Source organism: Mya arenaria, chromosome 7 (assembly GCF_026914265.1).
Source record: "Mya arenaria isolate MELC-2E11 chromosome 7, ASM2691426v1".
In the NCBI taxonomy this organism is placed as follows: domain Eukaryota; kingdom Metazoa; phylum Mollusca; class Bivalvia; order Myida; family Myidae; genus Mya; species Mya arenaria.
Window position 1 is genome coordinate 47,831,754 of NC_069128.1, and position 23,271 is coordinate 47,855,024.

General features: G+C 33.5%; 1 pseudogene; it reads right to left on the reverse strand.

The window, feature by feature from the left end:
• Positions 1-14,791: 14,791 nt before the first annotated feature.
• Positions 14,792-18,592, reverse strand: LOC128241204 (uncharacterized; annotated as a pseudogene).
• Between the last annotated feature and the right edge of the window lie 4,679 nt (positions 18,593-23,271).

Sequence of the window (23,271 nt, forward strand, 5' to 3'; positions counted from 1 at the left end):
AATACCGTGTGTAATGCTCATTTCTTTCAAATCTAACTCGATATCCTTCATAAGAACCATTTTTGTTCGACATTTATTCATCCTTTTAGGAATATTGAAACAATTTATTAATTGTGGTAAACCTTATCTGGGAGTACTTAAGAGTGCATCTTTATTTCACGAGTGAATGTACCTTCAAACCGGTTTAACACAAACATGTCACAGTAATCAATACCATCTGCGTTAAGATGTCGAGGATGTGTTAGACGAATGATTTTGTTTTATGGAGCTTTGAAGAGCGATGAATGGCACTAAAGTGGTGCCAAATTGATATCTCAAACACCCATTGGTAAGTCATTTATTTTTTCCATTTAATTTTTTGTCTTGATTTTTGAATATATCTAGACAGTCAAGAAGTAGGATATCTCGTAGCAACAATCAGTGATTTTTAAAAAAAAATCAATCCAGCTTAAACCTTACTGTTTCAGATAGATATAACCATACTTAATGTATACTTTTAATATGTTATGTCAAAGCACATAGAATTTAACAACTCCAGATTATGCAAAAAATCAACATTCGGAAAGTCACTTTTTTCACTTTTCACAAAAAGCTGACCCAAGTTTTTTATTCCACTCTAGAATGTTTTTCCAGTGCACAATTCACTCCTGACTGCTTCTATAACCATCACTGACCTATCCTGTATCTTGTATTGGACCAAGCAACTTCTTAGTATGCTGCTAAGATGAATCGAAGTGCGCCGCGCCAAGACAGAAATACCTGAAAATAGGCAAAACATACATATAAGACATTAATATGGGGGAAAATGTTTATCACATTATATATTATATTACTTTTATATAAATACATATTAAACTGACCTATCCCATATCTTGTATTGGACCAGGCAACTTCTTAGTATGCTGCTAAGATGAATCGAAGTGCGCCGCGCCAAGACAGAAATACCTGAAAATAGGTAAAACATTCATATAAGACATTTATATGGGAAAAAATGTTCATCACATTATATTTTACATTAGTTTTATAAAAATACATATTAAACAGGTGGTTAGTTTCTCAATTATGAAATGATAATGCACTGCAAGAATGATATAGTGTCGGGTTAGAAGCTATGAAGTTACCCCATAAACCAACTGTTAATATGATTCTGAACATAAACTGAAGGGTTGTTAGCATGTGTTATTATTTTACATTATCTACAGCAAATAAACCGAAATAGCAAGCATTATTAGCTTTAGAACCAAAGAATGGAATGTGATATTTGTCATTTAGTATGTAAAAAACTGCCTTATGTTTTATTCAAAAACAATTAACTTTTCTTAACTAAAACTCGGAAACTAATCTACTGTTCTAGGCAAGCAACATTTGTTAACATTATAAAGCATCTAAACTTAACAACATGCTACATGCTTTTAGTATTAACTTAACAATGAAACATGAATGCTTTTAGTATTAACTTAACAATGAAACATGAATGCTTTTAGTATTAACTTAACAATGAAACATGAGTGCCTTTTAATAGTATTAACTTAACAATGAAACATGATTGATGAGAGATGAGATGATGAAACATGATTGATGAGAGATGAGATGAGAGTGTTAAACTGGCACCTGAAAATAATAAATGTTAATGAAAAGTTAACACTCTCCCTCAGACACAGAGGATTTCAACCTGAACATGTGCACTGTTAAATGTGTCTTACATGTAAATAATATGGATTATGCCAACGCCAGTTTCTATGTCAATATCTGAAAAGCTCAAATAATCTTCATTGAACTTTAAATACTGCTTAAGCTGATCTTTTATAAATAGCACAATTATTCTACCACAAGCTGCAAATCACCTTGTTTGTAATCCTGACATAAGTTATATGCATAAATAGCATCATCATTGTCATATTTAACATTATACCATTCTCCAAAGCTGGGAACCACTGATATAACAAATCCTTTATATTCTTTGCCATCACTAAATTTATGTTTAATCTTTTTCCCCACAAGCAGCGGAACACCTTCTTCTACTTTCTCTGCTGTTGCCCCATGGAGACAGTCTTGTATTAAGGTCAGAACATTCTTTTTAGTTCATCAACATGTAATGCATTGTATTTTCCATCTGTTCCCTTTCTCGTGAAATTGAACACTTTTGAATCTTCATGTTTTTGCTTTAATACTGTCTTTCGGAACCTTAATTGTGATTTAAGAGCAGAACGCTTTTCATTGTCATTTGAAAGTCTCTGTAACGCTTCATTAACCTGGGCTTCACTTTTCCATAATCCATAAAAACACACTGCATTTGTCATTTTTTCCATGCCCTGCAACCTTTTCCTTTCCGTTTCCTGAAGTTTTCTTCTTCGCGTGTCCTTTATTTCTAGCCTTTTAATTTCAATTTCTTTCAATCTGACTTTGAACTTATCTCTGATTGCTTTTCCCTCTATTCTTGCATTTTAAACCTGTTGTGTTTAAACCGAATGATTGTATTCTTCTCATTTCTTGACTTAAGATAGGTAGACCATGGCAAGCTTACACCATTCTTTTCATCCTGTCCAACAGCAAAGCTTTTCGATGATGTTCTTAGGAGACGCAAGGTACCACTTTCACTTCGGTGATACCTTTCCAGCTCTGGTTTCTTCCCTGATCCTACATCATTTCCATCTTCAGTAATTCTTTTCATTTTTTTAATGTACTTTCACATGTGTCAGCCATACCAACTAATAAATGAAGTCCACAGTAGAGGTTATTCATTTTAGAACAAAGTTTCTTTTCTTGTTCACTTAAAATCTCCCAGTTATCAATGACTTCAGGCAAAATTTCATTCCTGAACTGTTCTAGTAGAACATTGAAATGTTTTTCAGTTGATGCCCTATCAGACATTGTGTCTCTGATATTACAAAGGATGATATGACCGATGTATTTCACATTATCTGCCTCATGACAGTAAGTTTTAATGTCCAACAATATGTCTTTGAAAGTATCTAATTTGCTTTGACCACTTTTGTCAACCATCTCACGCAGTCCTAATATATAAGAATTCTGGTCTCCATCGGTTACTATATATGTCTGCATACATTGCCATATTTTCTAGTCTCATCAGTATAAAGCGTTGTTTGTTCTTTATCTTTCAGTAAGTTCCAAGTTGTTTTTGAGATACTGCTAACTTACTGTCAACAATTCTATTAACAGTGGCTGCAGATGGTGTCCTGTCTACAGTTTTTCCACAAAGTTTGGCCACTTCTTTAATAACAGGTCCAACTCTTTCAACAGGAACTTTCATATCAGTCAGGTTCATAACACACATAGCTGTTTCATTGTTGTATTTATTTTGATTTTCATCATATAACTCTATATTCTTTGTGTCATTTAAAAGTCCATGCAAGTAGTCATTAGCTCTATTTGCATCATCAAGTTGATTTTTATTTTCCTCTGCAGCCAGAACAATATCTTCTTGAACTGTTAACATTTCTCTTAAAACATCTAATTCAGATTCTGCCTCCTTATTTATTTCCTTTAACTGTAATTCAATGTTTTTCATTTTCATTGCTGACTGTTTGTATTGTGCATTTTTCACTAACTCTCTTGCTAATTTGTAACGTGTAAGCTTAGTTTGTTTATTACTTGCCTTAATGTCTTGTTTAAGTTGCTTGTTTTCCACCTCTACTAACTCTAGTTTTGCTTTTTTCTCCCCAAACTTTTTCTGTAGCCTATCTAGTTTTCTTTTGTTCTGTTTTGATTTTTTCACGAAAAACAGAAACAATCTCTCCGTTTTCTTTTAATTTGGTAAGTACTTTGGTTTCTGGAGTTGTTACAATTTTTTTTCTGAACTTTGTACACTTGTTGCACTAGATGCTGAAGCACAGGTCTGGGATGGAATTGATCATAATAATAATGATAATATTGTCCCAATACTAAACTATGGTCAATTACAAATTGATATAATTCCACTGCAAGTCCATTACAAAAGTCTGTTTCACCAACATGAGGTAAGTTAGATTTATTTAACAAAGACTCCTTTGAAATGTTATATTTTTCTAGAAATGAACTCATTTTGATACTTCTAATCAGGGTAAATATTGTAAAGTGGTAGATGGCCTGATATTATTGTCTGAGTAACGGACGACCCTTCTTTAAAACTGTAAACCGTGCCAGTGTAAATATTTCCGCTTCTACATGCTATTTCCCCTGTTAAAATTGTCTGCGATGCCTGGTCAATATTTGTCAACTTAATTTTTTTCTGTCCACAACTATAATGGCTTAAAGGTTCACGTTCTAACTTTAGCCTATCACTCTGATGTTGTATGTCTTCTGAATTTTGTTCAAAACCTAGCTGTAGACTGCAAGGTTCACTCTCCAGCTGATGAATTGCATGTTGAAACTGAGTGTCTATGTGAAGTTCAGTCCCAAGCTCAAGATGAGTGTCTATGTGAAGTTCAGTCCAAGCTCAAGATAACAACTTTGGCTGTACTGAGGACTTTCACTTATATCTACTGAATTACAGTAAGCTGGGCTTTGTCTTACCTTGTGTTCAGTGATGCTAGGTGAGTCAAGAGACACGTCAGATGAAACTGTTCTTGGGTCTAGTGATGCCAATTCTAAAGGTGTCAGCTGAGTTTCAGAACCAGAATACTGTGGCTCATCCCCTTGTGTCTCATCCAAATCTGAAAACTAAGTCATACAGAAATGTTAAAATAAATAGGTTCATGCAATAAAAAAAACAGCAGACCACCCAATGACATACCCCAATCTAAAACCTAGGTTTTTCTGTCGAAAAAAACTGGTTAAAAATTGACCGTAACATACTTATTATGATGAAAAATAAAGTGACTGGTTAATTTAAAGTAACAAAAAAGGGAATCTACTTGTTCAATTGTATGTGGTGTATGTGGTGCAGCCAATTCTAGAAATGCACCAGGAGACGGCGGCTGAGTTTCGGAGCCAGAATATGGTGGCTGATCCCCTTGATCTGGAGACGGCGGCTGAGTTTCGGAACCAAAAGACTGTAGTACCTCATTCGAATCTGAAATCTAAAGTCATGCAGATTTTTTAACATAAATGTTTGTGCAACATCTGAAAATAATAATATATAAATGTTACAGACCTTGAATAAACTAATCACATACATCGTTGTTAAGTGTCTTATTGTTGTTACATTTGTATATGTCTTTAATGTGTGAACCATCATTTTCTGTCATTTTTTCTTGCAATTAAGAAGACATTGTGCTTCAAACTAAATGTCCCCGCTAATATCACTTATAATGTTTCTATATGAATGTAATTTGTAATTTCATCTTCACATATGAACAAACAATATAACACGAGGCGCGACAGTATTCCTTTCCGTTGATGAATCACTGTCAGGCTCTGAATCAGTTGTGAATAGGTCTCGGTCACTCATAATAAAACTCAAATCAAAGTTGAACCAGCCCGAGGCGGACACACTCTGTCACGGAGTCAGTGAGTTTCTTCTGAAAATGAATTGAATACAAATGCACTTATTTTTTAAACAAAACCAATTGTTAACTCAGATATACACATTACTTTCAGGTTTGACACTGGAACCAATATTTGTGCATGATAACTGAGAAGAAAGCCTTGCCTAAAATTAGTTTTGCTTTTTTTAGATTATATATTTAACATCGATTGCAAAAAAAAATGTATGAAAAGTACGAACGATTTTGAGTACGAAAAGGATATCACAAAAATGCATCAATTTATCAGACAAACAAATAAGATTCAATAAATGCATACATGCAATAACTCAATATAACCAACCTGCACCAAACGGCAATATTGTCATCTACCAGATACAAATCGCTGTTGCAATTACGAAGTAATACGCATTAATTTTTGTTTGCAATCGTTCCGGAAACGTCCACATTAGCAAGTGCTCGATTGGCAGGGGAGGTAATTTTATCCATTCTTAACTCCCCTCGCGGTCGCGCACCAATATTGAAAATAACCTAAATTCACATATATTACGGTTAAATACGGTGTAAAAGTTACCCATTTTATTTAGAATAATGATCAAACTTCATTAAAACCACAGAAAGATCCGCGTATATGGCCGTTTTCAACAAAATCGCGATTTGTTTAGTTTTCAAACCTTATTCTCCCTACTAAAATCAGCATTTATATAATATGTAGGTCATATACGCCATATTTGGACTTAATCCCACCCATTTATGCTAATATTACATTTGGTTAACCTTTCTTTTCTTCGCATTGACGCGTATAAAATATGCTAAATTTCCGGGTCAGGTTTTAGCGAAAACACCGATTGCGCAATAATTGGCTTTGCACAAGCGCGGTTGACGCTACATCTCGTAAAGAACGTTCACTTGAAACTGGCCTCTTCCTATCCACACTTCGACAGGGAGTGGGGATACTCTGCCTCAATAGCCGTCAACGAGTATTTTAAGAAATATCAAAATAATAAAAAATGGTGTCCCAGTGGTTGCACCAGTCAATTGTAACCACGCCCCCCCCCCCATAGTCCACCTAAATGACCGTCAATGAGTCTTTTGACGATTTTTAGACTATGGCAGTTACAGGGATACACATGAAATGTCAAAATAATAAAAAAGTATCCCTAATCGCTCATTATTGTAGCTACCCCCCCCCCCCAGTCTAAAATTATAGACGTGTAATACAGGATTCTTCCAATCCTTACTGTAACGTCTAAACGGGTTTGTGCAAAAATTGGGGGTGTTGATATATTGAAAGTGTATTAAGTGAAGTATTTTATGGTTTAAATTGATCATAAAGGTTTATATTCATATTTTGCCATGTAAGTGAAAAGTTATTTTGCATTAAAACACATTATTTACCTTTCCAATAAAACGAAAGTTGACTGACACAGACAACAATTATGCCAAGCGGAACAACTCAACCCAATCGTAATAACTCGGCCACCACTGACGAGCTTCTAGATAGACCTCGTAAATACAATCGTAACAACTCAGCCATGGCCGAAATGTTCCGATTGTTTAAAAATTGTGCCCTGTAGCCTTGCAGGTACCCTTCATGTATATATCGCTATGTTTTGACAGCAAGAAATGAAAAAAAAAACATGTCAAACTCATAATTATTCGTAGGATATGACATTTGTATGTATGGAACTGATATAAAATAACATAATCTGGTAATATTTCTTGTTTTATGATATTTTTGAGATGTTAAATGCTTTAACCCGGAATCCCGATCGGAAAAACTACCCACTTTTGATACTAAACAATTTGTACGTGAAGGATTTGCCATATCAAAAAACGTAAAAAAATCCGTAAACGTACAATTCTTTGGACCCCCCCCCCCCGCGATTCAGGGAGAGCCGTGGAAATGGGCCGTGTTTTAACCTTTCAGGTGGCCCTGCAGTGCCGGGTGAATATGTTTATGTCTTCGTGCAAAATATAACATGGAATTTGCCTTACCTAGGCTCCCTGGGGTGCGGGAGCATTTGGTGGGGATTTGACCATTGAACAATCCGTGCCCGCAGGGCGAAAATTTAGCTGGGTAGGCTGGACCGAAAGTAAAAGTCCCGGCTATTCCCCGGACCTTGGGGGGGGGACATGGTTACAATTGACTGGTGCATTATTGTAGCAAGGGGGGGGGATAGAGATGGCGCATTTCCCACTAAAATTGTGTAAGAATCTACTTATTTATCAATTTAATATAGTTGACTTAAGAGTATTAAACTAGTTCAAAATGAGCTATTTCAGACAAAGTGTCTGCTATCCCCCACACCTAAAACAAGGAAAGCTGTTTTATTTTTTGTTAGGCATATGTTATAACAGCATAGAGGAACAACGTTTAAGTAATTAATATGTTTACTAAGCTTTTAATGTCTTTTTTAAACTGCATGTATATTCAAGGTAGAATACCCCTTATGGGCATGATTTCAAACTATGATCAGCATGATAATTTCTTATTATTATGTGTATCATTTCCTGGTTTTATAATTTAGAAGGATTTTACTGTCAAATCAACAAATATAATCAAACTGTTCTTAAATAGTAATTAAAATTTTAACACAATGTTTTGACAGCATAAAAAATGGGTCCTTGTGAATGTCATTTTACAGCGAAATCAACAAGTTCAAAAAATACTCATGACGGGGAAATGGGCCGTGTTTTTACTTTCTATGTGGCCACGCAGGGCCGGGTGACCACGGTGGTTTTGTCTTTGAGCCAAATTTAGCCGAGATTGGGCCTTATATAGAGTCTCTGGTGTGCAGGGGCATTTGGCTGAGGTTTTAACATCAGTTCGTCCCGGCAAGGGAGGGGGATAATAGACCCAGGGTTGGCTGGACCGAAAGTCAAAGTCCCCGCTATTGCCCGGACCTGGGGGCGCCGTGGTTACAATTGACTGGTGCACAACATATAAGATATTTAAAAAATAAATAAAAGTACAGTTAATCAATATATTTTAATTTTAATGTGGTAAATTAACAAAGAATTAGATAGATGCTTTATGCAAAATCTCACAAAGATGTAAAAAAAATACTAAAGAGTTCAGGTTTGCTAGTTTGTAAAAATATTTCATGGAATCATTGTAAATTGTTATATTATGTCCAATGACAGCCCATATATTTTTAACTAGTTGAACCTTTCTTGTTATAATTCTTAATTTTTTTCTTTTAGTTGATGTGTGATGCTGATAATACAGAGACAGCTAGAGTGACAGAGTTTGATGAATAAACTTAAATTAAAAAACAGTGAGTAAAATAATCCATTTTAACATGTCTTGTGTGTAAAGTGTGATTCAAAAGCAGTTAATATATATATATATATATATATATATATATATATATATATATATATATATATATATATGTGTGTATCTTTAAGTTTTGAATCACAAATATAGATTAAAGATCTATTATCACACAAAACTTAAAGAATATATATATGAAAAGTCATGTGAATGGTGCAAGTCATATAATATAAAATTTATATTGATCAAGTCAAGCCATGCCATGTAAAATAAAACTGACATCATATCAAAGATTGTATGAATCATTCTCAGAGCTATTGAAAATATTTAATTGGTTGTAAGCGGACCATGCACGGTAATTTTCAGTTACCCCACCAGCCAAAACAATTTGGCTATTTAGAAAGGCTTTGATAATATTTTTTATCTAATGTTTATCTTTCCTAAAATATTTATATTTATAAATCTATTTACCGGTATAAATCTGTATTTATTTATTTATTAATGCATGTATTTGCTCACTTATATATACAATACACTTATCGTTGTATATTGTCTAGCTAATACGTGTATACAAATATGCATAATATGCATAATTATGGGAGGGGAGGGGGTCATAATTACTTATGGTGTACTGTCTTGTTCTTACGCATATATGATTTTGACTAAAATCCTTACTGAAAAAGCAGTGAAGACTGGCCTGTTTAAATAATTAATTAAATCTTAATGGGTTTAAATGTATTTTATTTAAATAAAGATATTTTAGAGTTTAAAAGGAAAAGAGTCTGTTTTAAAGACTGAATAATTATATAGTCAGGATAAAAAATAATTTTTCAAAATCAAGTTCAAATAATTTTCCATTATTTGGTAAATGGAAATAATGTTTATATATATTAAGAATGTTTTACTCGATAGAAAGTAGGCCCAGTATCTTTTGCATTGCAACACTAAGAAAGTAAATAATTATTTTTTGTCTTTTACCAATTCCATCAAAGTCTGTGAGTGGCTTATGATGCTAGGCCTGCCAAAATTCAATGGTTTTCGAAATCATAAATTGAGACAACTTATAACTTTTGTATAAAATCTTCAAAGCTTTCAATCACTTAACATATCATCCACCTTATTGTCTCAATTTAAACTTTAAAAAATAGTTTTCACTCAACAACTTACTTATAAATCAAGATAATAGTTTGATAATGACTATCACTATCATTCTGTAAGATAATGTACTGGTACATAAATTTAATCCCCAATATATCAGATGAGTGTGATAGTATATGTTTATGCTCTTAATAGTTGTAGCCCGGAATTATAGCTATTCTGGTTTTTCCGACCTAATCCTCCGGTACACACAAAACAATAGAGTCATTGGACTGTTACATGAATTTCAATAGCTCGAAATTCACCTTTTATTTGTACCGGCATGGGAAAACCCTGTTATGTGATAATGCATATAGCCTGGAATTAACATAACTAGGTTTTCCCATGCCGTTAACAAATACAAGGTGAATTTCGAGCTATTGAAATTCATGTAACAGTCCAATGACTCTATTGTTTCTGAAGTAACGTGCATATATTACAACGGTTTAATTTTGTTTGTACCGTAGAATTAGGTTTGGAAAACCAGAATACAGGTGTCCATTTAAAGCAGGTGACCGTTCAATGTGGGATTTTCATTAAGTTTTGGTTAAACCATCTTTGTAACAAATTACAGTTACTTCCAAATTACATCTTATTCTACATAATACAAACTGGAGGACAGTTCTTTTTATTTGGTAATGTTAAGAGACTTGAAGACAAAAAAAAAATGTTTGAATTCAGAAAACCTTACACAAAGAAGAAACCTTCTATTAATGTCATTATCTTGAAAAAAATGAACATGCCTTTTAGCAATTGTATCAATCTGTGAAAATCTACATTTTGCCTTCGACATGTTATACAATTTAAGGATATTAACATGGAAATTAAGTTCAATTCTAAATTGACAGTCATGTATTTCTTCCAAAATTTTCATAGTATAAGGAACATGATTTTTTTATGAATTTAAGCGCATAACTGCAGATAATGATTATTATCTTAAATCAATTACAAGCCAATTCATAGTCATGCATATAGCCCCCTTTTCAAAATATGATTGTGATTGTCTCAAATGACCAGTTTTTCTCTGTGGGGGTGGGGGCTGTCAGTCATAAGGAAACCTTTAAAAGGCATATTCATTCAGCCAATCAGATGTCAGGTTCAGTGAAAGGGGCGATGTCAGGTCAAGTAAAAGGGGTGGAGCTAAAATAAATACTGACATTCAATGTAGATGGATCCCCCTTTGGCCTCACAAATATGTTTCAGTCACACTAGGGGGTGTGACAGGGTCAAGCCATAATGGAGCCATAGGCAGGCAGACTTTTATTAACCCAACAACAACAACAAGTGTAATTCTTACCAACTGAGGAAAACACTTCAAAGGTTTTATTATTCCTCATTTTCTTATACAAATTAAATATCTAACAATGACAAATATAAAATATGATAATTCAAGCATAATGTTGACACCAAACATGACACATCTTGCAAATGGTCTTGAATAAAATTCCTACATTTCTAATAATGATAATACATGGGACCAATATCAAAACCATTATCCTGTTAAATAGGACAATGGATTTGATATTGGTAATTCGCAGACAATACAATGTAATTAAGTAAAAATACACAATATGCACATCTGGCTTCAAACAAAAAATTGTTGCTTAGGCCGAAAAAAAGTATTCATAGTTTCCATTTAAATATCAAGAAAAGGTAGGCATACGGTAACTGTTTTTGGGTTGTTTTTTTAGGACCATGACGTTTCTTTAGCAAACTGACCTATATCAGGGTAATATTAAGGTCTTTACTAAATAAGCACATATTGATTAAAACACCAAAAACAAAAAAAGAATCAGAAGGATAAAAATAGGGTCAGTTGGGCGGAAACAAAGATTTGTTAATCCTTATTTTGTCAATGATGTCATGTCAGTGATCAAAATGATAACACAATATTTAAGCCCTGCATTCTGGAATGTGGGGCTAAATTCTTGATTGTGTTATAGTAGGGCCAAAAATAAAATGATTTGGTTAGGTAAAGAGTAAAAAGTATAAAGGATTACATTTTTAAAATGCATAATCTCATTATTTTTAAGAATCCACCAGTCATTTAATATGTGCGTTTTCACTTTTAAATACATGCATTATTACAGTTTTGTTTTCAGTAAGTAACTTTTCCTTAAATGCATTCTTTGGAAAGTAATTTAAGGTTTATTATTCAAAATATATGTTAGTCAACTTGTGTATCTATTGATTTCCAACTTTTTTATTTTTTGTTTAAACTTTATGTATAAATATTTCTTTGCGTAAATACCTGCTTATGTGATAAAAGTCTGCTGACAAAAGATTAGATTTCAGATTTTAATATTTTCATTCCAAATTTAATGTTTTAAAGCTTAAACTGCTACTAACAGTTTAAGAAAAATGCATAAAACATCAATTTTGGACGGAAGTATGAAAAGCTGCAATCTGATATTTTGTCAGCAGCAGTCTTTTATCACTGGTTTGCAGATATTTATGCAAAAATTCGCTTGTTCGAAGACAAAAATTTAAAAAAAGTTGTCAAAACGTTCAATCTGTGAGGTTGCAGCTTTAATATAAGACTAACGTAAATATTAAAAACTCATGAGGCCCCTTTAATATTAACATGTCAATATCAAAAAGAAGATGAAAACTGAAAACTATGAGAAGGACTGTTTCTTATATAATTAAAAATAAATTACTTAAAGCAAATATCTGAAATTTAATAATTGTCATGCAAAGCAGCCTGTAATGAATATGAATATTAGATTTTGGCCTTGAACACCTTTTTAAGAAGAGTGTTTTGAAGTAAGGATTATCATAATGCTGGACTTAATATTATACTGTAGCTTTGTAGTAAATCCTTATGATTAAAGTCACTGTGTCTTCCTTATGCTGTGATAAAGATCTCCATAGTAACATTTCTAAACTTAATAAATTAAGTGAAAAAGGGTGTTTATTGGGGGGTAATAAAACACATCTTGATAATGACCAATTAGTTTTAATCTTTCAAGTGTTGGTAGGATGGGAGGCGGGTCTTAACTTTTTGAACTGCCAATATTTTCCTGGTTATTTTGTCCACTATGTCAAAATGATCTGGGTTGTTTTGTCAACCCTTTCTAAATGGGTTGGATATGTTTTATCCCCTTAGTCAAAAATGACATGGGATGTTTTGTCCTACATTTTTATAAAGGAGTTCAGAATAAATAATACATTAGTTTTCATGCTTATATTAAATAAATGACTTTCATTATAAATTTAAAAAATACTCTTAAAGCTGCATTCCCACAGATTTACCATTTTTACAACTTTTTTATTTTTGTCTTGGAAAGAGCAATTTTTTGTGTAAATACCTGCAACCCATTGATGCAAGATTGTTGATAAAAAAACAACAGATCTTAGATTTTCATATTTTCGAAAATTAATGTTTTAGAGCTTAAACCCTAACTAATGGTTTAAGAAAAATGCATAAAACATCAATTTATGAACTTAAATATAAAAATCAGCGATCTAATTTTTTGTCAGCAGTCTTATATTACTAGTTTCCATGGACTGTAGCAAAAATTGGCTTGTTCCAAGACAAAAATTAAGAAGTTGTCAAAATGTTTAATCTGTGAGAGTGCAGCTTTAATTATGGAAGCTTTTCAGTCATTTACATATATATGTATATTTGTAAATACTTCATATAAAGCTAGGCTTGTTAGGATATGCTTATTTTTCATTGGGTTCTATTTTTAGCACATAACAGCTTCATTACAAGAATATAATAATAATTATTAAAGATGCACTTCCACCAATTTACCGTTTTTACAACTTTTTTTTTGTCTTGGAAAGAGCAAATTTTGGGGTAAGTATCTGCAAACCAATGATAAAAAACTGCTGACATAAATCATATCGCAGATTTGCATATTTTCGTTTGAAAGCCAATGTTTCGTGGGTTAAACTATTACTAACGGTTAAAGAAAAATGCATGATCTAATATTTTGTCAGCAGTTTTATATCACTGGTTTTCATAGATTCTTGAAAAAAAAAATTACTTCCTCTGTTGGCCAATTGAGAACAAAATCAAGGGGTTTTGGGTTTTGCTGTTTATACGTTCTGGGATTTTTCCAAAGCATTTATTTATAGGACTTATAAATTTTATGTACAGCATTCTGTATATTGTCAAGTGTCCTTTTTTGAAAATTATATACAAAATGTATAAATATTCATGTTTCAGGAAATAACCACCATCTCTCTCAGAGGTCGTCTTTCTCATTATTGTGGAGAAACCTCAAAGGGCATCAGGAACATCTTCATCACCTCTTTGTGTCCAGTGGCTTGTGCAACAGTGTTTCAGAAGTATAAATACCTTTTTAATTTGTGTATATCAATTGTGTAATGACTTGTTTTTATATATATATATATATATATATATATATATATATATATATATATATATATATATATATATATATGGGCCGCGTCGCGACAAAACCTGTCTTAATGACCAAAATATCGATTTTGAGTTTTCCACATTTTTATATACGTGTGTTTATAACAATAAAAAATATGTAATTTTATTTTTGATATCTTGTAAACTTTTTGAGATTTTCCACTTTAAGTGGCACAGGGGTAAACGTCGATTTTTTGAAAACGCGTGACGTTATGACGTGAAATACCAACAACTGACGTAAAAAAACTTTGTGATAATGAAGCGAACACCTGTCTTCATGAGTAAATATATTTATAAGAATATTACTGACATAGACCGTTTTAATTGTTTTATTTTCAATTTTTATTTCGTTGCATAGCAACATAAGAACAATTAAGAATAACATGAATCATAGCATCAGAATGCAAAAAAAAACTGCTTTTTAAAAACAAATCAACAACTTCATTTCCTTTCAATATAACTTTATTAGAGTTCTTGTCTGAAATATATATGCATCTACAAAAGATGTCGTGAATTTACATTAACAATAGAACAATCACCGGCGACAAGGTTACACAGCTATAAAGTGTTTGGTACGGGGCATAAAATGTCCTGGTACGGAGGCCGAACATATGGTCGGACGCATTTATATAATGACTCTTGTCGGGGATGGCTAAATCCTGCAGCTTGAACAACATCCGGTCGGGCTTGGGTCTCGAACCTGAAGGCAGGATCCTTTAGAACGTTCAGCGTGTCCTCCTCTGCATCTCGCGACGTTCTTACTACAACGACACCAGGCTCAGTGGACGAAAATCGAAAGTGCTGGTACTTCCTGAAATTTAATCATGCATGACACTTGATTAACAAGCGATTTTCATTAATAAATAAACGGAGATTGGCTACTTATTACATACTGTAACATTTGCGGTTATTATTTATATATGGGTTTTTAGTCAATCGTAAAACCATAATCATTATGTAGAAGGTATGGGCCTTTTATGAGTTATAATTGAACGAGACGATACCTTATTCCATTGAGTGCTTTGAAATGATCGCCCAGGAAGCCTTTCCAGTTTCTCCAAGACCATGCTGGATAACGAACCGCTGTGTTAGAATATGAGGATTTATTCACAACGTCCTCCAGCTGATCCAGGCTTTCACAGTCCGTTCTCCTGTACAATCGCTTCACATTTCCAAACCCACTATCCACGAGGCATTCTGCATGTCCTGCAAGAGTTTGATAAACGGATTTATTAATTAAGAGCATGTGTATTTTGCACGATGTTAAAGTTGCAGAAACATTAAGACGATGTTGTAAAAGCAGCAGGAGAATAAAATCTTAATATGAGCAAATGTGAATATACATCTATATATTCGTATTCAAGAAATCGTGATATGTTTATGTATAAAAAAATATGCATATTTTTTACTATAATGACTTAGAAAGACGAACCTGGTATTTGCATAAGATACTCAATGGTACTGTGCTGTTCGGTCATGACTCTCCACATGAAGTAGCCCACGAGATACTTATTCTTATTCTGACCTGTAATGCGAAAAAATACATGAATGTGTGTAATTAATTTCCTGTACAGAATGTATCGCCCACTTACGCGCAAATTAAAGCAGAAACACACGTAAACGCACACACGCACAAAACTGCAAAGGTGCGACATTGTAAATGTTACGGACAATTACCAATAAAAATAGGAGGGACGGCGCAGAGTTAGAGTGTCTGCTTTCCGAGACAAAGAGGTGCAAAGTCCAATCACCAGTCGGGAAACATTCTTGTGACCACTCATATTGACACACAGTACTGGTGAGTTCAAGCAAGGAAATTGACTCGAGTTACTCTATAAGCTATCAGCTTTCGTCACAATTGAACTAAAATAAATTGGTATGCTAGTAATAAATTGTATATGCTTTGTGAAAGATTTGTTTTGTGTTTAAATTTACCTGGACAATTATCGGCGTGGATGGAGCAAGACGTTGATTGGCCGCCGTAGTTTTGAAGGGCCCAGTCTATCATTGAAATGACGGCATCTGGTCCGTGTGATTTCGAACCGTCTTTCCCCATGGTCTCGTTCTCGTCGATGAGGAAATTCAGCTGGTGTGGGTCGCCATCTATTCGGAATCCAAATATACTGATCTTCCGAAGGGACAAGAAGAATAAGGGCCCCATTTGTCTGTAGTAATGCGGCAGGCTAACACTTTGGGCAAAGTCAAACGTGAAATGGTGGTACCGCTCACATTCAGCGGTGTGACGCGTCTCCGTACTGCGACGTATACAGTCATTGTACAACTCCCGTTCCTGGAAAAATGTTATAATCGGCTCTTCCATTTACCTTGAATATAACTCACTTTTACCAGAAATTGACATTGTCGTATAATAATAGGTGAGAATAGCAGACTCGTATTTGTGATTTAAGTAAGTATGCACATCATGATTTATGTACATAAATAAAACTATAACGGTGGGGGAGTCTAGTGGATAGTTGTGCACCTCGCACCTTAAAGGTCATGGGTTCGATCCACTACACGGGTACTTTCTTATTGCCTCTCGAGAACAGGAAATTGATGCGGCAGTTATTCATATTATCATAACAAAATAACTTCTTTGTACTTTACCTGTTGTGCCTTCGTTATATGAGCGCTGTATGCATCCGCCGCTTCTTTTTTGTCGTCTTCCTCGACAGCGTCCATCACGCGTTTCCTGATTTTTTCGCATGTAGCACAGACGTCGTCACGCGGAGATGCGATTTTGATATGGGGTACACATGTCGACCAAATTGTCTTGAAGGCAGTCAGCTTCACACATCGAATGGGAACCACCGAATCTACAGCCTGTTTCTCATATTCCTTGAATGTCTTCAGTTTCGTTTCGCTTGAGATAAGTTGGTGGAATATTGTCTCGCCCTCTTGGAGCTGCAGGCATTGGTAACCCCTCACGTTCTGCATAGTTCAGGAGAAACTTTACCACGCGCTGCACATCGTCAAACATTAGGGCGTGCTTGGGCCGTCTTCCAGTATTTCCATGGGTCCTTGGAACGATCCCATTTGTTGCCATGTGCGCCATTAGACCTTGTAAGGCACTTCTTACTATGTCATAGCAGAGGTGAAATGTTCTCCTGCAAACAATGGACCCATTAAATTTAAATGTATAACGCATCCGTTGCCTCTTTTTTCCTTTCTTAGTTGTTGCCGTGGCGCGGTCGTCTTGTAAGATGGCCATAATATACATGTCTTTTTCATTTGTGTCCATTTCTCTTAAGTTAAGTATGTGTTCATACACATTTCCTACATTAAGCTGTTGTGAACATTTCCTTTGACACCCACATCCATCTTTACACACTTTCTTTATATCTGTAAGCTCACAATTTTCAGCAACTTCAATATCGCTTTCATCTAATTCATTCTCTCCATTGCCATCGCTGTCTGTATCTTCATCTACGATTTCTTGCTGCAAAATATAATCCCTCACACGTCCTTCCAATATCCCGCCAATTGTGTCAATATCATCGATGTCGACTTCATAATCAACTTCACACGACTCGTCTAACTCTTGTGATGCAAATGGTGTGGAAACTGGCGTTCTTCCAAAATGATTTGAGTACACACTCTCTAACTCCTGAAAATATATTATAGGAAAAACCTCATTATATCTGTCATATGAACCGGGTAGTTTTGTATTATTTGAACCATTTTTTTTCCAAATTTATCAATGATAAAACAATATATACCAACACAATTTAGTGGAAATGTGATTAAAGCAAAAAAAAGTATAGCTCATATCAGGAATTGAACTTGAGTCTCCCGGGTGCTGAACAATGATCTTTCCACTGCGCCACAATCTCTTCACTCTAACACTCAATTAACGTTATATATTACATCAACTCTTGGTCATAAAATCGATATAATGACTCGACACTTTTTCCATCCCATTTTAAACATATTTCGTTTTTTGAACATATTTATTCGTTTAGTGAACATATCTATTGGAATAGCATATTACAGTACTGTACAAAATACTAAACAATATAAATTCAAATACAGTAAAACAAAGAGATTTTCATTTTGAATGTCATTGCATCAAAATACGAATAAAATAATAGTAATTCTCATTTATAAAACGTTACGATGTCCAATTATAAACGTATATATTGACGGGTTGAGTTTAAGACAGGGAATAAGTTAACTTAACCAGTTTTATGGGATGTTATGATGCCGATATAAGGTGATGTACAGTATGCATGTAACGTTATTTATTTACATGTTATACCTAAGTGCATATTTATGGTAAAACCTAATTTACGCCCTCCTTTGACAGAACAAAATAATGAAATACATAAAAAGATAACTTACCTCCAACTCTGCATCCATTTTAACACATCTAAGTCAATAACCTGTACAAATATCTATTTTTTCTTCAGTGTTTACAAATCTAACTTCTCACTTCCTGGATAAAATACGTGACGTCATTTAAATCCGGTTTTCCATAAAACGTCATCAATGTCATTAAGACAGGTTTTGTCGCGACGCGGCCCATATATATATATATATATATATATATATATATATATATATATATATATATATATATATATATATATATATATATATATATATATATTATGATTATATATATAGATGGTTAATCTTATGACTTCCTGATAGTATTTAAGTTGTGAAATATTAAATAATCTAATCATAAAAAATGCTTGGAATTGACAATAAAGAAAGATATTTGTCGAATAGGAAGTTTCACCTGTCCTGTTTATATAACAAATCATTTTAAATCAGACAGAAAATTCAATATACTTGTAGTATCTCACTGTTTATTTGTCTTCACATTTTGTATTGTCACATCAAGGCTGTTTGAACATCCTAGAGAAGATAAGTGTATAGAAGCGGATATGATATAATACATATGCATGTAAATGTGCTTGGGATTATTTTCAGATAATCATTAAAATGGGGATAATGGATGACTGGCCACACATATGGGGCTATGGACAAGCTTCAGAGCAGGCTGCCAGCGACATTAGATGAAAAGCCATCTATGCTGGACATTCTTCACAATAAAATGTGATGTCACAGGAGCTGTCTATCTCAACAGTTCACACTGTCCGTATTTGACTAAAGGAATGAATGAAGTCACTGCAGAAGTTGGATTGAGGAATGTCCATGTCACTACCCATCATTTGGAAGGAGTTGGATAAAAAAAAGTGTGGCCTATGTATTGAAACTGGTCTGACATTCTAGTTACGGACAGTCTTGATTTGTTTGATTACATTTCTGACCAACATGATGGTCTAAAAGAACACTTAGTGGTAACTGGTAAAATCATGGCCCAGTTGTTCCAAGAGGCAGGCGAGTGGGAAGTTACTAGACTCCATTTCTTTATGGGTTGATCTGAGGTTCCAGTTCAGTTATAGTACTGATGGAACACCAAGTGTTTGCCATAATACAGCAACATTTGATTTGTAACTATGTATTTGTTTGAATTGTTGAAACAGTACTGTTTACTAAATATTAAATAGTAAATAATGTGTATATATATATAAAGAATAATATTATAAATAATTTGTAAGAACCTTTTGATATTAAGTAAAATGTCGATAAGTCTAAATATGTATCTGTTTATCATTTTTAGCTCGACTATTAGAAAAATAAGGAGAGCTTTACTACTCACCCAAGCGTCGGCGTCGGCGTCACCTCTTGGTTAAGGTTTTGCGTGCAAGCACACATAAGTTAATATTTCAGCAACTACTTGAGGTATTGCATTGAGACTTTCTACAATGGTACTCAACCATCCAACCTACTTAATTAACCAAGTTTGATAACTCTACTTTGCATTTAATGCCAATTATAGGCCTTTATTAATTGACTTAGAAATTCTGGTTAAGGTTTTGCGTGCAAGCACACATAGGTTAATATTTCAGTAACTTCTTGAGGTATTGCATTGAGACTTGATACAATGGTAATCAACCATCCAACCTACTAAATTTACCAAATTAGATAACTCTACTTTGCATTTAATACAAATAATTGGCCTTTACTATTTGACTTAGAAATTCTGGTTAAGGTTTTGCGTGCAAGCACACATAGGTTAATATTTCAGCAACTACTTGAGGTATTGCATTGAGACTTGATACAATGGTAATCAACCATCCAACCTACTTAATTTACCAAGTTAGATAACTCTAGTTTGCATTTAATGCAAATAATTGGCCTTTATTATTTGACTTAGAAATTCTGGTTAAGGTTTTGCGTGCAAGCACACATAGGTTAATATCTCATTAACTGCTTGAGGTATTGCATTGAGACTTGATACAATGGTACTCAGCCATCCAACCAACTTAATTTACCAAGTTAGATAACTCTAGTTTGCATTTAATGCAAATAATTGCCCTTTATTATTTGACTCAGAAATTCTGGTTAAGGTTTAGCGTGAAAGCACACATCGGTTAATATCACAGCAACTACTTGAGGTTTTGCATTGAGACTTGATACAATGGTACTCAACCATCCAACCTACTTAATTTACCAAGTTAAATAACTCTACTTTGCATTTAATGCAAATAATTGGCCTTTATTATTTGACTTAGAAATTCTGGTTAAGGTTTTGCGTGCAAGCACACATAGGTTAATATCTCATTAACTGCTTGAGGTATTGCATTGAGACTTGATACAATGGTACTCAACCATCCAACCTACTTAATTTACCAAGTAAGCTAACTCTTGTTTGCAATTAATACAAATACTTGCCCTTCATTATTTGACTCAGAAATTCTGGTTAAGGTTTAGTGTGCAAGCACACATAGGTTAATATCACAGCAGCTACTTGAGGTATTGCATTGAGACTTGATACAATGGTACTCAACCATCCAACCTACTTAATTAACCAAGTGCGATAACTCTAGTTTGCAATTAATGCAAATAATTGCCCTTTATCATTCGACTCAGAAACTCTGGTTAAGGTTTTGCATGTAAGCATATGTAAATATCACAGCAACTACTGGATGAATTGCATTGAGACTTTATAAAATGGTACTCAATCATCCAATCTACTTAAATAACCAAGTAAGTTAACTCTAGTTTGCATTGAATTCAAATAATAGCCCCTTTTTATTCAACATAGAAATTCTGTTTAAGGTTTTGCATGTAACCACTTTTAAGTCAATGCTTCAACAAATATATCATGTATTGCATTGAAACTTTACAGACACAGGCTCCCAACCATTTAACCTTCTTATTTAATCAAGTAAGATAACTCTATCTTTCATATTATATATTTGTTTCCCCTCTATTATGCGACTTAGAAGTTCTGGTTAAGGTCTTGCATGTTAGCACACATAGGATAATATCTCAGCAACTACCTGATGTATTGCATTGAGACTTTATACAATGGTATTCAACCACCCAATCTAATTGAATAATCAAGTTACTGTAGATAACTATGTTTTGCAAATAATGGCCCTTTATTAATACACTTAAAAATTCTCGTTAAAATTTTGCATATAACCACATTTATGTTAATATCTCCGCACATCATGTATTGCATTGAAATCTAATCTAACAGTGATCCATGCATGTTTCGCCAAAACTTTTCAATCCTTACACTGAAAAACGACGAAATTGTCGAGCGCGCTGTCTCTGTGACAGCTCTTGTTGTATATCTGTAAAGATTACATTGCCTATACTCCTCACTTTATATTTTTCTTTTAGCCAGTCAATAACTTTTCTTAAGTTCTATCTTCAAAATTGTCGGGACAGGGATTATAGCCCTTAATTAACCCAAATATGTAACATTCAATGCAAAATTTCTAATTGGCTGCAATTAGGCAGTTCAGATGCAGGAACAAACATCACTTGGGTCCTTAATAATAGCTTTCCATCTGACAAGGTCCAATAAAAGGAATTTGGCATGTGACTGTTTATTAACTCCCAATTTATTGGAAGTGAAATTATTTACATGATTTGCAAGAACTAAATTATATTGATATCAGATGATTGTTTAATTTAAATAAAATAGATGATTACATACATGAACTATTTTTATTTCTTGTTTGTCAATATGAAGAGTAATGCAATGGCTTTTGAGTTTCATGAAAGAAAAGGATGGAAAAAATGTATGTTTATTGTTTAAGCAATTAATTAAGTAATAAAAGTATTTTTTTTCTTTTTTTTTTCAAATTGTGCTATCTTATAATACAGATCGTTATTTGTTTAATTTTGGTACAAATGAAGTATATATATAATGAGGTATGTCTAATGTTACAAATAGCAAAAATTCAAATGCAAATCATGGTGACTTGACTAAATGTGAATGCTAACTAAATCAAAATAGTTAATAAATAATAATGTTCATTTGAAACAATTGAGAGTGTAAGTTTGGTTTGTGTATGCCATATATTCGGTGGGGGGGGGGAATCCCCAACCTAATAAATTAATAATGAAAATTATATTACTATGCGCAGTGCTATAATAATTCACTTATTAAAATAAGTAAATGTGCTGAGTAAAATTTGTAAAAATTCTGTCTTGTTTTTTATGTATTATTAATTATCATATGCATTGACAATTGATAATAATTTCATAATATATTATTTATTCTTTTATTGTATGTATTCTAGATCATTAAATAAATATAAGTAAATATACATTCAGATTTCTGTATTTAGTCTTAAATAATAAATGTTGATATTGCGCTTAGTTTCATTAAATCCCTTGATCTAATATCAAAATCCCCTGAAATTAAGACCAAAATCCCCTGGAATTTAAACGAAAATCCCCTGGAATTCTGACCGAAATCTCTTGGAATTAAGATCAAAATCCGCTGGACTTTAGACCAATATTCCCTGGAATTCAGACTAAAATCCACTGCAAAGCCTCTCAAAAATATGGCATGCATGTATTTGTGTCTGTCTTTTACCTTAAAGGTTGTACCCACCAGGAATACTTTTTGTATCCTCTCAAAATTCAGACTAGGAAACTGACTTGAGGTTGAATATATAAGATTATGTTTTTCATCATCTTCAGACAAATAGAAAATCAGC